Source organism: Chiroxiphia lanceolata, chromosome 3, assembly GCF_009829145.1.
Source record: "Chiroxiphia lanceolata isolate bChiLan1 chromosome 3, bChiLan1.pri, whole genome shotgun sequence".
NCBI lineage: Eukaryota > Metazoa > Chordata > Aves > Passeriformes > Pipridae > Chiroxiphia > Chiroxiphia lanceolata.
This window is the reverse complement of record NC_045639.1, coordinates 116,423,067-116,437,275: the sequence shown is the minus strand read 5'-3', so window position 1 is coordinate 116,437,275 and position 14,209 is coordinate 116,423,067.

The following is a 14,209-nucleotide window of genomic DNA, read 5'->3' as shown; positions in this document are numbered from 1 at the left end:
GCTGGGACACGAGGAGCTGGCTTTTGAAAACATGCCTCCAGCAGCTGTGGGGCCAGGGAGCAGCCTGAGATCCTTGGCTTGGGGCGCAGCAAAGCGGGGAGAGCAGCTCTTCCCCCCCAAATCCACGTGGTGGCTGGTGCTTCTCCTGCCCATCCAGGGTGGATCCTGCTGCCTCAGATTCCCCTCAGCTCTGGTAAATCTTTCACTTTGACTAAAGGTGGGAGTCCAGTTCATTTCTGGCCGGACCAGGAAGGAAAGCTGGTGGGATTCTCAGGGATGTGTGCTCCAGGGAAAGGAGCTGGGCCTTGTCCTGCCTCACCAGGGCTGAACCAGTGTGAATCCCACGAGCATCCTTCCCATTACTCCTATTCCAAACCCACAACTGGAAAAAGGAGTGCTGGGAGTGGTGTTGGAGCCCAGGAGCAGAAGGAGCTCGGGGTCAGACCAGCTCCTGGGGACCAGAGAAGGTCCCTCCTGAGAGGTGCCAAAACCCAACCCCTAAGATCCAGCACCATGCACTGCTAGGGGGTAAGTGCCATCCTTTCTTCTTCTTCTTGGACAGCAGGAGGAATTTCCTGCTGGAAAGGGTGGTCAGGCCTTGGCAGGGGCTGCTCAGGGAGGTTTGGAGTGCCCAGCCCTGGAGGTGTCCCAGGAAGGCCTGGCTGTGGCACTCAGTGCTCTGGGCTGGGGACAGGGTGGGGATGGGGCACAGGGGGGACTCCCTGGTCTTGAAGCTCTTTTCCAACCTCACTGTGATTCCTCTGGGAATGCTGCCTGCCCCAGCAGTGTGTGTGTGGAGCCTCTGAGCATCCCCAGCAGTGTGAGCAGGGAGGAGGAGGAGGAGGAAGAGGAGGAGGGATGAGGTTTGTGCCGTGATGGGGCTGCTCTGCTGCCTCCTGCCTGTGTCATCCCATCCCTTACCCTTCCCTGCTCCGTGTGTTTGCCAGTGCTGTGGAGGCAAACCCCAGGAGTGACTGGGATGGTTGGAGCAGCTTTCCTTTGTAGGGTGTGTGCAGCTCATCTGCATCTCTCACTGCTGCTCCTGACAGCCAGGAGTGTCAAAAAAGGATGACAAATCCTGGAGTTTTATATAGGTAACACTTCACAAAAGTGGGGAAAGTTGCTGAGTTCCAGCTGCTCCTCACCTGTGGAAATGTGTGGCCCGAGGGGTGTGGAAGTGACCAGTCAAGGGCACTGTCAGCCTTTGCTTTCTGCGTGAAGCACGGGTACATTTACCCAAAGAACTACAAATTTTGTCTGTTTTTCTCAGTCCTCCAAGTTACTATTTATTTGGAGTCACAGTCTTCCTGAAATGGGTTCAAAAAGTTGATTCTGATTAGTTCTCCAGCAATGAGAGATGCTTTCCTTGAACTGTGCTCGTGCTGTGCTCTGCTCATCAAACTGCTCATTTCTCTTTTAATCTGTTTCAACACCTTTACTCTGAGAAAATATGTAGATACAGAAATCAAACATGTACACTTTTTATTTTTCAATGGTTAGATTTAAGTTTATTGGGAGTAAAATCCACATTTCTTTATCCTGTTTATACCACTGTATTTATCGTGGTACTCCGTGGTCAGTGAGTGACCCATCTTCCTAAAAATCTTTGTTTTTAGGGCTTTGGCCTAAAGTGCATAAACATCCCCAGCATTTAGCAGACTCCCCTCACTTTGGAGGAGACCAGAGGCTCGAGCAGCAGAGGGGGTGAGGTCGCTGGTGCTGGTTTCAGTGGCGCTGCCCAGGACCCGACTGTGTGAGCTCTTGGGTTTGTTCATTTTGTTGTCATTTTATCTTCACAAAGATAAACTCTGCTGGGAGAGCTCGTGGCCAGAGAGGTTTCCTGGTGTTGCTGTTGTGTGTCCTCGTGCTGGGCCCCGGGAGCATCACCCGGGGTGTCTGTGGGATGCTCTGGGGTGGTCGAGCCATGGGTGCCACTGCAGGAGGAGCTCGGGGCTGACCCTCAGCCTCGGGCAATTTGTAGACCCCTCTCATGCAATAACTGTAGTTTGGCCTCAGTGCAGCCCATTCCCTGCCCACATCTTGGACAAATCAGTGCCTGCTGTTAGCCAGGGAGAGGAGCACCCCGAGCACGTGTTACTCATTTTAACTGCAAGAGGGGAATAATATTTTGCCGTTTATACCCGTGTTCACAACTGAGAACAGCCTGGGGTGTGAGTCTCTGTGTGGATTTAGGTCTGTAGGCTGGGAGGAGCTCAGGGTGAGAAGGTGAGAAGGAAGTTCAGCACCCAGCTTCAGACACGGCTCAGCACAAACAGCAGAGAGCAGGAGAGCTGGGAATTCCCAGGTTTCTCACAGTGATGGTGCCAGTGCTTCCCCAGGAACACAGCCTGTGTTCCCAGCTGCCAAGTTTAGGTGGTGGGGCTGGTGGTCATCACTCTGGGTGGCTGAAAAGCAGGACATGGGCCAGCAAAGTGCACTCACAGCCAGAAAGGCACCAACCCTGAGGGTGGGGAGGGCCTGGCACGGGTTGCCCAGAGAAGTTGTGGTTTCTCATCCCTAGAAGTGTCCAAGGCCAGGTTGGACGGGGCTTGGAGCAGCCTGGGCCAGTGGAAGGTGTCCCTACCCATGGCAGGGGGTAGGACAGGATGAGTTTTGAGGTCCCTTCCCACCCAAACCATTCCATGATTCTGTGCCTCTGTAGCAGAGTCGACCCCAGTCCCCGATACCTGTGATGGTGTCTCAGTTCCATGAAGCATCACAGGCACCCTGTGGCTGCTCCAGCAGCATTAACTGCTCTCAGTTTGCACTGCACAGAGCCTCACATAAGGCCCCAAAGGCCTGAGCTGAGGCCTGGTCGTGGATTCAGTGGGGCCAGCGAGCCAAAGGGAATCATTATTATTATTATTATTATTATTATTATTATTATTATTATTATTATTATTATTATTATTTCATGCCTTGACTCCTGGAGCCCGAGCAGACACAGTGACCTTCCCCCTGCACTCCTGGAGCTGTGCAGTGTGACAGTGCTGCTGTTGCAGGCAGAGCACTCCTCTCTCATGAATAACTCATTATTTTTCATGTTCCAGGCAGCTCCTGTCCCGGCCCTCAAGTGCTATCCCAGAGCCTCCACGTGCTCTGTGCTGCTGGCCCGAGTGCCTCTGTCAGCCCTGGGACACGTGTGAGTGGCCACAGCCACGTGTTCCCGTGGGAATCACTCCTGTTTGAGCCCCTTCCATGGCATGACACAGGGCTGGGCTGGTTTAGCAGCAGGTTGGGCCACGGCAACACCTGCCTTGGCCGTGTTCATCCCCAACACACAGCTTCCCAAGCACAGCCTCCAGAGCCCTGGAGGACAGCATGAAGTGTTGGGAGAGCGTTCCAGGAAATGATGGAAGCCATGAGGAATTTAAATATTTTCCCGAGTTTTCTGTCCTCGCCCACATTCTGCCTTCCCTGGCTCCCCCCTCGCCTCCTTCCCGACCAACCCAAACCTCCAGCCACAGGTTTTGTTTTAAGGTCCTGCAAAAACCTGGAGCTCTGGGCTGCTTTTACACCTCCTCTGACACAAGAGCCCCAGGTTTAAACAACAGATGAGCAGCCTTGTAAATCCATCCAGTGTTTTCTCCCCTTTCAGCACCCGAAGCCGCATCATTAATTAATGATTAATCCTCCGGCGCAGCTCGTGGTTGTTTCCATCACCACCCCACACCGCTCTCCCCCAGGATGACTCCGTACCTTTTTTTCCTCTGCACACGTCAGTGAGGTCTCAGGGGCTCAATTTGGAGCCAGAATTGCTTTCTCCTCCCTCACCCCGTGGGTCCCTTTACGAGCCTGTTCACGCCAAGACGTGCAGCAGCGTCGGGGCCCTCCTGGCAAAGGGGCTCGTGGCTGCTCCTCCTCGCTCGTGAGCCGGCTCTGAGGATCTCTGGGTGACTCTCCTGCAGGTGGGAGGGATGTCTGGAGGTCTGAGCATCCCTGGAGGTGTTCAGGGAATGACTGGATCGGTCACAGGTTGGACCTGATGGTCTTGGAGGTCTTTTCCAACCTAAGTGATTCTGTGATTCTGTCCCCAGTCCAACCTCCTGCCCAGGGCTTGAGAAGTCTCTGTTCTGGGTGGCTCCCTTCAAGCTTCATGGACTAAAGCTCCATGACAAGAGTTGCAAGCTCAGAGAAATCAGATTGTTCAGTAATTGTGTGTTACTGTGCACAACCCTCTTCTCTTTTGAAAGGAACAATGTTCTGCGTTTTTGTCATCTCTCTTTCCATGAATCAGGTGGTTTTTCCTCAATGCAGCCTTTTCAGAGTGACTGAAACAATCCAGTGCCTCAGGAAGATGACTGCTCCACTACCATTGCTTTTTATGTGCTTCTCTGAGCTTGTGCTGCCTAAATGTAAAAAATGGGGGGGGTCTGTTGCAAACACCCCCAAGGCTGGGAGCTTCACTTCTCAGGGAGTGGTTTTGTGTTGCATTCGGAACTGGATGAGCTTTAAGGTCCCTTCCCACTCAAACCATTCCATGATTCCATGGACTCCTGATGTCTGTTTGACCAGCCTGTCTGATGTTCCTCTTCTCGTGGCACATTTCACCTGGTTAATTCGGGGTTTGAATCCAGCAAAATCCCGTTTTGTGTTCAGTATCTGAGCCAGGAATCTCCCTGATGTTGCTGTGGAACCCGGTGACACGAAGGATCCGTAGGTTGGCATTCCCGGTTCTCCCACTGCTGCACCCCAGGCTGTGGGAGAACACGTTGTCTCCAGCCCTGGATGTTCATACCTGGCTCCAGCTGGGTTTAGTTTTACCTTTGCTCCTTGGATTGCACGTCCCTGTATTCTGTATCTCCGTCCTGGGAGTGTATCAGCCTGCTGTGACAGAGTCAGCTCCCCGTGGCCTTTGGGTACCTGAGAAGGGGGGTGCCCCTGACTCTGTTCAAATCTTTAATTAATGCCTTTTTTTTCCCTTGTGAGCACCTTCTCCTCACTCTCTGTGTTACAATGTGGTGTCTAGAAGTGTTTTCCTCCAGTATCACCACTGTTACCCTCAGTTCTCACTGGCTCCACTTCCCTTTGCCACAGCCCAGCAAAAGCTCCTGATGCTGATCCTCAGTTACAATCCTTCCATTTTTCTCTGTTGCTGTCTCCTCTCAGGAGACTCCTTTGCCTGTTTTTAAGGCCAGGCTCACTGATGTGATCCACCCAATCACTCCACTTCTCCTTTTTAACATTATCCAGGAAAACGCTAATATACCCTCTGGAATTTCCCTGTTACTCCAAGATTTATTAAAAATGGATATCAGTGGGCCAAAAAAACTCTCCAGGCAACTCTTCAGGGACTCTCCAGCCCAAGTTGTGCAGCTTTCTGCCTTTAGAATAAGTCTCTTCAGAGAGGAGCTGAGCACTGAGCTGGGAGAGCTCCTGAGCTCTGGTCCCTGGACGACGATGAGTCGCCCCTGCAGCGGTGATTTCATCCTGGTCACCATCCTGAGCTCTGGGTGGTGACCTCGTGTGGGGTTTGGTGCACTTGGTAGGAGGAAACTGTGACTTCTACCCTTTCTAACACTTGCAGGGTTCCCAGGGGAACTCTTATAGACCCATCTCAAACTGAGATCCTCCAAAACCGCTCGACTCTGTGCTCTGGAGCAGGTGTTTGAACAAGGGCTCATCCTGCTCCCGTGCTCGTGGTGACACTTGGTTCCACAGGCACCCTTTGCTCCTGTCAGTTATCCCATGCATTCAAGGTCCTGGAGTTCTGGGTTAATGATGTATCAGAAGGAAAAATCATCAGATCACAGAGCAGTTTGGGTGGGAAGGGACCTTAAAGCCCATCCAGTCCCACTCCTGCCATGGGCAGGGACACCTGCCACCAGCCCAGGGTGCCCCAAGCCCCGTCCAACCTGGCCTGGGACACTCCCAGGGATCCAGGGGCAGCCACAGCTTCTCTGGGCAACCTGGGCCAGGGCCTCCCCACCCTCCCAGCCAACAATTCCTTCCCAGTCTCCCATCTCTCCCTGCCCTCTGGCAGTGGGAAGCCATTCCCCCTTGTCCTTGGCCAAACACTTTTGGACACCCAAAGGACTTTTTGTATTTTCATCCCTGACTTTTCACCACACTGTTGTCCTTCCTAGCAAGAATATTTTTTACTTTTGCTGAGGTGGAGAACAGAGTTTGTGTCTCCCCCATTCTCTCCTTTTCCATTCCCCATTCCTCCCTCTGGCACAGGGTGACCAGCCTGGGGGTGTGTCCTGCAGGGGGTCCGTGGCAGGGTTTTGGGTGAGGATGTGTTTTCATGGCAGTCACCTCCAGAGTGTGCCCTGGGGCTCCTTTCCTGACTGTGCTGCCCTGGTGGCTCACCTGGAATCAGCAGTAACTCGCACCTGCCTGGGACCAGTCCCCACTTGCCATCCCGTGGGCATCCGTAATCCCAGGCATCCCAAACCCTGCTCTGTCATGTGTGAGCTCACCCCACGCCGTTCCCATCCTCCAGAGCCTCTGGATCGTGTGTGAGATACTCTGTGCTGCCTCTGTATTAATGATTCATCCTAACCTTTATGTCATCAGGAAGTGTCATTAGAGCGTGGTTATTTTTGGGCACGTAATTAGAATATGAAACAGATGAATCCCTGAGGAATTCCTCCTGGATCCTCCAGCCAGCAGGTTGTCTTTCAGCAGAACCCATTTGCTCCTCACTCTTACGGGGATGTAAGAGCCACAAATCACAACGTTGACCTGTGCTGACAAAATCCTTCAGTCAGCAAACCCAAACACCACCGGGTTTCTCTCCAGAGCCCGTTCTCCGAGGGGTGCCAGGGCAGATTCCTGGGTGTCTCTGTGCCCTGGCTGGGGGATTTCACCCTCCTGCCTCACGGTCACCACTGATCCTTTCAGACAGTCCCTCCTTTCAGACAGTCCCTCCTTTCAGACAGTCCCTCCTTTCAGCTGCTCTCACGCCCGTTCCCTGCCCTGTCCCTGCCTCGTGTCCCATTGTCCCACCCTGCCAACTGAGCCCTTCATCCTGTGGTTAGCTGGGGGCTCCTGGACGTGTCTCTTTTTGTCTCCCCTGGCCCCCAGCAGCCTGGAGCCCTTTTCCTGTGCTGTGAAAAGGCAGCACAGCTCATCCAGGATTACGAGGCACTTCTTTGTTGTCAATATCTGTCGTGCATTTCCCCCGAGCCGGGGTTCCTGTCCAACTCCCTGCTGAGCCACATGCCCTGGCCTGCTCAGACACTCATGTGCAAACGTGTTTGTAGGCTGTTTTTAGCTCTGTGCTCTTATTGCTGAGGAAGAATTTCATCAGTGACTCTTAAAAAGCTGGATCTGATCAGACACCCATTACTTCTGGTTCCTATGCCATAAGCTCTTTAATTGGGTGGTTTCCATCACCACAGTACCTGTATCCTGCCCAAGAACCACCATGGGCAGTTCTTTTCCTCCACACAGATGGAGCAAAAGATCATCCAAAAAGTGCACCTCCCGTGGGAGGGGAGCTGGGTTTGGCCTTCAGAGCAACGTGTCCCCCAGTCCTGCCTGGCCCATGGCCATGAAAAAATGCTGGAGCAAGAGCAATCCCTCTGTCAGCATAGACATCCCTGGTGTGGGTCTGGAGCACCTCTGCCATTACAAGGGTCTGGAGGGACAGGACAAGGGGGATGGCTTCCCACTGCCACAGGGAAGGTTAGATGGGATATTGGGAAGGAATTCCTGGCTGGGAGGGTGGGGAGGCCCTGGCACAGGTTACCCAGAGAAGCTGTGGCTGCCCCTGGATCCCTGGAAGTGTCCCAGGCCAGGCTGGACGGGGCTTGGAGTGACCTGGGCTGGTGGAAGGTGTCCCTGCCCATGGCAGGGGGTGGGACTGGATGAGCTTTAAGGTCCTTCCAACCCAAACCATTCCATGATTCAATGACCACAAGCTTTTGGTGTTTTCTAGGAGAGGAGGTGGCTCCTCTGCTGTGTCTGAGCAGCAGGAATGGGGATGTTCTCATTCCACTGCTGCTGCTCAGCTTGGGGGAACTTCCCAAGCTGTTGTTTTAACGACGGGGGGAAATTGGACCCGCAGCACTTCACGTGTCCCTGCTGTTGTCTGCAGAGCAGGGAAATCCCAGAGCAGGGAACTGTGGTGCTTGGGCTGGGTGCTCCCAGGATTCAGCTGTTTTGCTCTGGCCCCGAGCACCCCTGGGCTGGGCCGGCCCCTCCACCCCCGGGCACCTCAGTGATGAGCCAAAGGGGTAAAAGTGCCAGCTGAGGGGCCTGGAAACGAAACTGGGATAATTCTGAAAGATAACACTCGCTTTTAGTGTCTGTAATCCAAGTCTGTCAGGGAATGGGATGGGAATTGAAACCGTAGGAGTCCTGGGAACGCGGGGTGGGCGCGGGGTGGGCGGCGATGGGAGGGAACAATCTGGTCCATCTTGAGCACAGTTACGGGACCCCCACGGGAGGCCCCGCTGGAAGGAGGGGGCAGCACATGCCCCAGAACTGTGGAAATGGCGGATGAAAGCAAAAATGTCAGGCTTTGAAAAGAGCCGGGGGAAAAAGGCGGCATTCTGTGTGGTGGTAACCAGGATTTTATTGTTTCCTGATCCCCGCTCTCGGTCCCACAGCTGGGGGGATAGCGGGGAATGAAAACAAACAGCGGCCCGTGAATGGGGAGTTCAAACAGCTCGGCGGGGCTGGGGGGGACAGACCTGCTCGGGGGGGCCTCGGGCAGCAGGAGGGGGCTTGGGCACGGGGAGGGGGCTCAGGGAAAGCCAAGAGATAGCAAAGCAGGGGGGAGGAATCCTCTGGATTCTGTGGGTTCTGCGGGTTCTGCCGCGCTGATCGCATCTTTGTACCCAGAAAAGGGTTCGGTCGCTCGGTGGGAACTGCTGCAGAACATGGATTCCTCCAGATCTGACCAATGGAAGAGCCAAGAGGCGCCTTCTCGCCTTTCTCCCCTCTGTCACAATCCAGGGAGAGTCCTCCTTCACCCAGGGACAGAATGAGGGAATTGCTCTCCTCCTCGACCAGACACGGTGTGTGATCCTGCAGGGAGTGGACATGGCACAGGGACGGGACTCTCCCGTGCCTGATGTGCAGGGAAGGGGCAGGGAGGCAGGGCTGGGAACAATCCCACCCTCCGTGGGGACAGGGTTTGACCACAGCCCCCTCCCAGGGCAGCTCCCACCTTCCTTGGGGACAGGGTTTGACCACAGCCCCCTCCCAGGGCAGCTCCCACCCTCTGTGGGGACAGGGTTTGACCACAGCCCCCTCCAGGGCAGCTCCCACTCTCCATGGGGACACAGTCCCCTCCCGGGGCAGCTCCCACCCTCGGTGGGGACAGGGTTTGACCACAGCCCCCTCCAGGGCAGCTCCCACCCTCTGTGGGGACAGGGTTTGACCACAGCCCCCTCCAGGACAGCTCCCACCCTCTGTGGGGACAGGGTTTGACCACAGCCCCCTCCAGGGCAGCTCCCACCCTCTGTGGGGACAGGGTTTGACCACAGCCCCCTTCCAGGGCAGCTCCCACCCTCTGTGGGGACAGGGTTTGACCACAGCCCCCTCCAGGACAGCTCCCACCCTCTGTGGGGACAGGGTTTGACCACAGCCCCCTCCCAGGGCAGCTCCCACCTTCCTTGGGGACAGGGTTTGACCACAGCCCCCTCCCAGGGCAGCTCCCACCTTCCTTGGGGACAGGGTTTGACCACAGCCCCCTCCCGGGGCAGCTCCCACCCTCTGTGGGGACGGGGTTTGAAGCCCAGCAGCCGAGGTTGCACAGCACAGCTGTCCTGGAGTCAGGGGGTTTATTGGAATTAAAGCTGAAAAAGCGAATTGCAGAAAGAGCTGAGTAATGCCCGGAGCTGCCAGAGCAGCGCTGGGAACACACCGAGCCCGGGGCCTCCCAGCCTGGCAATGGGATGAGCAGAGTCCTGCCCCTCTGCTCTGCTGGAGGCTCAGCCTGGGCAGGGCCCTGCCCTTGGCACAGGGAGCAGATGGAATTTCACCCCAAGGATCAGAGCTGTGCCCCAGCCCCACGGCCTGGGGGTCCCCAGCCCTTCCCCAGCCCCCAGCCCCGTGCACAGCTCTCCCCTGTGTCTGCCCAGGCAAACCAGCCCTTAATTAACACCGGGATTTAAACCCTGAGGCTGCTCCCTGTGCAGCCCTGGCCCCCTCTCCTCCCCTCAGCGTGTCCCCCCAACATCCCTGAACGACCTCCTGATTCCCAGCCCGTGCTGTTGTGCAGCTAATTAATTATCTGGGTTTGGACAAGTAAATATGAATTTTTTGGTGGGGTGGGTCATGGGCCATGTAATGGTCCTGCCACCTGTGGGGTGACACACCTGGGCTGGGCAGGGAGGGGAGGTGAGATGGGCATTGCTCAGCTGGATCACGAGGGTCCCTGAATTGGATGTTGAGGTGAGACCAATATCCTGGGGTTGGACCATGAGCATCCCTGGGCTGGCATCGCTCAGAAGGCTGGTGTTGGCAGGGATCCAAACCAGAGCAGAGAATTACAGAGCCAGTGAGGTGGGAAAAGCCCTCCCAGCCCATGGATCCCTCCTGTGCCCCATCCCCACCCTGTCCCCCAGCCCAGAGCACTGAGTGCCACAGCCAGGCCTTCCTGGGACACCTCCAGGGCTGGGCACTCCAAACCTCCCTGGGCAGCTGTGCCAGGGCCTGACCACCCTTTCCAGGAAGAAAATCTTCCTGTGGTGTTTGGATTTGCAGCACACTCCCCCTTGCCCCCACCAGCCCTGTCTGTGTAAATATGTTTATTTTATGTACACAGGGGTGTGTGTCCATGGGTGAGTGTTGGTGTGTCACAGTGTGTCCATGGTTGGGTGTTGGTGTCACAGTGTGTCCATGGGTGGGTGTTGGGGTGTCACAGTGTGTCCATAGGTGGGTGTTGGTGTCACAGTGTGTCCATGGGTGGGTGTTGGTGTCACAGTGTGTCCGTGGGTGGGTGTTGGTGTCACACCATGTCCATAGGTGGGTGTTGGTGTCACAGTGTGTCCATGGGTGGGTGTTGGTGTCACAGTGTGTCCATGGGTGGGTGTTGGTGTCACAGTGTGTCCATGGGTGGGTGTTGGTGTCACAGTGTGTCCGTAGGTGGGTGTTGGTGTCACAGTGTGTCCATAGGTGGGTGTTGGTGTCACAGTGTGTCCATGGGTGGGTGTTGGTGTCACACCATGTCCATGGCTGGGTGTTGGGGTCTCACAGTGTGTCCATGGGTGGGTGTTGGTGTCACAGTGTGTCCATAGGTGGGTGTTGGTGTCACAGTGTGTCCATGGCTGGGTGTTGGTGTCACACCATGTCCATAGGTGGGTGTTGGTGTCACAGTGTGTCCATGGGTGGGTGTTGGTGTCACAGTGTGTCCATGGGTGGGTGTTGGTGTCACAGTGTGTCCATGGCTGGGTGTTGGTGTCACAGTGTGTCCATGGGTGGGTGTTGGTGTCACAGTGTGTCCGTGGGTGGGTGTTGGTGTCACAGTGTGTCCGTGGGTGGGTGTTGGTGTCACAGTGTGTCCATAGGTGGGTGTTGGGGTGTCACAGTGTGTCCATGGGTGGGTGTTGGGGTGTCACAGTGTGTCCATGGGTGGGTGTTGGTGTCACACCATGTCCATAGGTGGGTGTTGGTGTCACAGTGTGTCCATGGGTGGGTGTTGGTGTCACAGTGTGTCCATAGGTGGGTGTTGGTGTCACAGTGTGTCCATGGCTGGGTGTTGGTGTCACAGTGTGTCCATGGGTGGGTGTTGGTGTCACACCATGTCCATGGTTGGGTGTTGGTGTCACAGTGTGTCCATGGCTGGGTGTTGGTGTCACAGTGTGTCCATGGGTGGGTGTTGGTGTCACACCATGTCCATGGTTGGGTGTTGGTGTCACAGTGTGTCCATGGGTGGGTGTTGGTGTCACACCATGTCCATGGCTGGGTGTTGGGGTGTCACAGTGTGTCCATGGGTGGGTGTTGGTGTCACAGTGTGTCCATGGGTGGGTGTTGGGGTGTCACAGTGTGTCCATAGGTGGGTGTTGGGGTCACACCATGTCCATAGGTGGGTGTTGGGGTGTCACAGTGTGTCCATGGGTGGGTGTTGGGGTCACAGTGTGTCCGTGGGTGGGTGTTGGTGTCACAGTGTGTCCATGGGTGGGTGTTGGGGTCACAGTGTGTCCATGGGTGGGTGTTGGGGTCACACCATGTCCATGGGTGGGTGTTGGTGTCACAGTGTGTCCATAGGTGGGTGTTGGTGTCACAGTGTGTCCATGGGTGGGTGTTGGGGTGTCACAGTGTGTCCATGGGTGGGTGTTGGTGTCACAGTGTGTCCATGGGTGGGTGTTGGTGTCACAGTGTGTCCATGGGTGGGTGTTGGGGTGTCACAGTGTGTCCATAGGTGGGTGTTGGTGTCACAGTGTGTCCATGGGTGGGTGTTGGTGTCACACCATGTCCATGGGTGGGTGTTGGTGTCACACCATGTCCATGGGTGGGTCTCACACCACACTCTGTGCAGAGCACTTTTCTCCTCCCATTCTGGAGCCCCCTGTGGCTCTGCAGGTTGGGAACACGACGTGATCAGACAGGGATGGGGGCCCATCCTCGCCCCAGCGAGCCGGGGGCACCGGGGGGGTCTGGGGGCTCCCAGCCTCTCCCCCTCCGTTGCCATGAAACCATCCCCGCCTTGGGTTTGAGCCGGGGATTGTATTAATGCCTCAGAAAGGTTATTAGCCTGCCCCACTAATGAGCCTTTCATGTGTTCCTGGGCGTGCTGCTGGGGGAGAGGGAGCTGCTGCAGCCCCTGGCCCGGCTGCTGTGCCACGGGAGGAGGAGGAGGAGGACGGGGAAATTCAATTTGCAGCCGGCAATCGGGTTAACGGCACCGGCCGGGGAGGGGGGGCCGATTTAGGGGCCCTGTGTTCTGCTTTAAATATTTCCCTCGAAGAGTGTTTGCAGGGAGGGGGGTGGATTATTTTTAGCGCACGCTTCGATCGAGCTGGAATTACTCAGGCAGCAGCAGCAGCAGCAGCAGCAGCAGCAGCTCCATGTGCAGCACTGGGAGGGCTTCTCCTCCCTTCCTGGTTAACGTAAACAATTTTTACATTACTGGTGGAAAGGAAAACGGCAAATGGCTGTAGAGCCCCAAATCCTGGAGGGAATACCCTGCAGGGGAATTCCAGTCCCGCGGTGTTGGGTGCAGAGGGGGCTGCAGGGCAGGGGTGGGGTTCCCAGAGAATGGGGTTTGGGGCAGTCGTGGTGCCCTCGTGTGATTCCAGCACCAACCTGAGCCTCTGAGAGCTGCAGGGACAAGACCCAGCGTCCTGCAGCAAACCGGCCCGACAGCATTCCAGTTTTTATCACAGGTTTCCAGTAATTCAGGTAAATGTGTACTGGGGAAAAGCAGCCCAGGGGGAGCATCCCCTGAGTGCAGACACTCCAGAGCAAACTCCTGCTCCCTCCCGTGCAGCCCGAGCGGCGTGGGCTGGATGAGCCTCATGCAAAGCAGGTTTAAATGTGGTTGGAGAAGTTTTCTCCAAAATCAGTTGTCAAGGGGGTTTCTGTTAAAATAGAAAGACGTGTAAATTGAAATTCCTCTGTAGTCCATTATTTCTGTCCTGAATTAATTACTATTCAGCCTTCCTGCGAGGGACTTGGGTTTGCTCTTGGCATCAGTCAGGAGGAGGTTGCTGGGGCTTTAGAGATGGGGATGAGAATTAAAACTGAGGTATTTTTCCAACCTAAACGACACTGTGGTTCTGTGAAAAATTGCAGGGATATTTGGAAGAGAAGCTGTGGCTGCCCCATCACTGGAAATGATCCAGGCCAGGTTGGATGGGGCTTGGAACAACCTGGGATAGTGGGAGGTGTCCCTGCCCATGGCAGGGGTGGAATGGGATGAGCTTCAAGGTCGCTCCCAACCCAAACTGTTCTGGGATTCTCTGAAGTGCCAAGGAGGGCAGTGAGGAAGCTCATCCTGGGTGAACCTGTGGCCCACCTGACAGGGCTGAAGGACCTGGAGCTGAGAGGACTGAGAGCAGGTTTGGGAGGTTTCAGGCACAGCAAGGACCCGTTCACAGAGGAGGGGAGAGCTGCTGCCCCTGCCCTGCAGAGCTGGGCCATGTCACCAGCCCCATGTGCTGAAAACATCACTTTGGAGTTCAGGGCACTCTGAATGAAGAGGTTTTTCACAGCATGTCGAATAAACATCTGCCAGGAGGGAATTAGGAAGAGTGGACCCAGCTGGGGTGGACGAGGTGTTTTCTTACAGCTGCATTTTCCAATGATTCTG